This window comes from Carya illinoinensis, chromosome 2, assembly GCF_018687715.1.
Source record: "Carya illinoinensis cultivar Pawnee chromosome 2, C.illinoinensisPawnee_v1, whole genome shotgun sequence".
Lineage (NCBI taxonomy): Eukaryota > Viridiplantae > Streptophyta > Magnoliopsida > Fagales > Juglandaceae > Carya > Carya illinoinensis.
The window spans coordinates 33,084,359-33,087,360 of record NC_056753.1 but is presented as its reverse complement, the minus strand read 5'-3'; the positions used below and the strand labels follow the sequence as shown (position 1 = coordinate 33,087,360).

The 3,002-nt window shown below is 31.4% G+C and overlaps 1 long non-coding RNA gene across 3 annotated transcripts; it reads right to left on the bottom strand.

The window, feature by feature from the left end:
- Nucleotides 1-460: 460 nt before the first annotated feature.
- Nucleotides 461-1,937, bottom strand: LOC122301083. 3 transcript variants are annotated; one of them, XR_006240135.1, is made up of 2 exons: nucleotides 1,618-1,937; nucleotides 461-1,186 (listed from the first exon to the last, which is right to left on the bottom strand). It is a non-coding gene; the product is annotated as an uncharacterized LOC122301083 (long non-coding RNA). The 3 variants fall into 3 exon arrangements; XR_006240134.1 differs by having other exon boundaries at nucleotides 1,646-1,937; XR_006240133.1 differs by having other exon boundaries at nucleotides 1,737-1,937.
- Nucleotides 1,938-3,002: the final 1,065 nt, after the last annotated feature.

The following is a 3,002-nucleotide window of genomic DNA, read 5'->3' as shown; positions in this document are numbered from 1 at the left end:
CGACAAAAAATTATAAGTAGTACCTGAATATAGAAAATATGATGTTTTCATAATGCCATTAAAATGGTACATAAGCATTAGTTTTCAGTGGCATTACAACTTCTCAGTGGATAAACGTATTAGGCATCCAAATTCAGGGACTAAAACATGATTATTAATTATTATATGACTGTGTAATGACTCTTTAGCTTTGTGGTGCAACCCACTCCAGAGCTTTAATACAATTTTCATTGTCAGGACTCTGCTTGTTCTCATGGCAATAAAGATTTACTTAAGAGCAGTTCTCAAAGATGATTAACTCACGTATATGCTTGGCATGCCACCCTTTGCCTCTATTTTTTTATTTGATTCTGGATAAATGCCGTTGATCATTTTGTCAGAAAATGATTCCGTCAAAATAACCATTTTCAATATTAATAAACAGATCTGTTGTACTTTAAAACAAGAATTTCATATAAAAGGTACTAAAAAGCAGTAATCATTTTAGTATTTCAGCCAGAACATTAACAAGGGACCATTAAAACTAGTCACGCCAAGTGTAGCACTACTAGAAGGGTTGTTTCTGACATAATCAATACCAAGATTTTAGTTTCAAACATGATATTCACAAGGGAGAGACAGGGGGGGGGGGAGAAATCAATGTAAAAGGGATTAGATTACAAAGATTGGTTGCACTGAAGACGAATGTCAATGGCCTGTCCAAAGATATGCAACAACTGATGCTTGAAGCTCGCGGTTTACTTTGAAGTGAGAGTGGAAAAACCTTCTTATCTGTCATTACATTCTAGGTTTAGCAAAGAAAACAAAAGATTAGTGCCAAACGCAACAGTGAGAGTAATAAGAACAGAAGATAAAGACCATTCCCTCATTTGCCTCTATGAAAGAATGTGAGGTTAGAAAATCCCTCAATAATCTTTTTTCGGAACCAAACAGCCAACATGACTAGGTATCGACCAACTTTTTGCAAGTTTTGATACCAAACTGACAGGCTCCATCATAAAACGGTCAGACTCATCTGGAATTTCTCTCTCTTCGCTGTTAAACAGAACATTGAAGAATAAGAATTATAAGCCACCTTCACAAAGAGACCTTCACAAAGAGAGAGCCTGAAAGCTTGGGGTTTTGGGTGTTGGGATTTCTAGGATGGTGGAATGGTTTGATTCTTCTGTCTCTGTCTCATTGTTTTCTGCAAATATAAGATTCAGCACAAGAGTTAAAATTCGATACCAAAATGCATTTTATTGGGAAAATTAATCCCGGCCTCGTACACATCAGATGCTTTCCCAAAAAAAAAAAAAAAAATGGAATTTTGATTCCACCCTATGTACTTTGTCCTTATCAGGAAACTAGTGCCAGGGAACGCGCAATGCAGTTCCCCCCATTTAGAATTACCGGAATAATTCATTTTTTCATGATATTGATTTTGCAATATTGATTTCTTATGATGAAATTAAGTAATTACATTATAAATATCGACTCTTTGGAGTTTATCCATCTACTAAAATCATACTGTCCGAATAAATTCTGCCCAAACCATTATCATGCTTAAGCTCCAGGATTGTATAATCTTAAACATTTGTTCATTTTTAATAGTGAAAAACGATCTTATACACGAACCCAAGGCATGATGAGTTTCTGGGGAAACCTGGACATGTAGAAAAGGAAGAGAGCTGGAATAACTAATAAGGGAAGCAGATCCGAGTTGTGGCTTGCGAAGGAGGAGGAAGAAATACTACCGTGCAGGATCGCGAAGGAGGAGGAGCAAAGCCTTCAGAAAGAGGAGAGAGATTTGGACACACTTTAAACGAAAATACCAGTCTCGGTGTGCAAATCTTCGAGGAGGCACGTCCTCTGTGTCTTATCGCCCTCTCGGTAAAGCTCCGACCCAAATGTTTGAGGTTAGCTGGTTTGATGCCATAAATTCAAGAGTAATAATACAGTCGTTTTGTCGATTAAGTAGGTGAATTGAATTGTATTTAAAAATTAAAAATTAAATATATAATATAAAATATAAATATAATATAAAATAATAATAAATATAAAGAGTAAGAATAAAATAGAAGTAAAATTAATATGTTAACGAGATTCGATTATATTGTCTATATTCTCACCTCAAATTATTCCTTGAGATTTTTTAAATTTACTATTCAATCTTTTTCAAGTGAAGATATAAACTTATTATACATTTGAATAACACTGCTATAAAGGATTCGTGTAGAATACTCTCTATACTTGCAATCACATTATACATGGTGATTCAACTATTATCTGTGTATAACATTTTTTACATACACAAGGGTCATACATACCATTTTATTGATACAAGAGCTAATAGTGGATATGTTATTAAAAAACACTTCACAATGATTGAAATAAGAACAATACAACGCAAAATATATCTCTCTCAAAATGAACAAGATTTAAGACTCAATCGTTAGAGAATGAAAGATTTTAATGAATGTTGTATGCTTTTGATGTTGTGAATTTGAAGTTCTCAAATGATCTATTTATAAACGTATAAGACTTCATATTCAAATTTAAAAAGATTAGGCTATGTTTTCAAATTTCAAATTTAAAAATATTAGACTTTATAAAAGTCAAAGACAACATTATTCACTTTTCAAAAAATTCAAATAAAAGTTTCTTCTTTTTTATATGTCAAAGATAACATAATTCATTTTAATTTAATTTTAAACCTAATATTTTTACTTTTCACATATGACAAAAGAAGTACACTTTACTTTTCATATTTTTCAAACAAAATCATCTATCTTGTGCATAAGTAAAAAAAAAACATCAATCACTTTTAAAAATATTCAAATAAAACATGTACATATGAAAGATAACAATCAATCATTTTTAATATTTTTAAAATTTTCAAACATAATTATCTATTTTTTGCATAAGTCAAAAAGAGTATCAATCACTTTTGAAAATATTCAAATAAAACATGCATATGTAAAAAATGACAATCAATTATCTTGAATATTTTTAAAATTCAA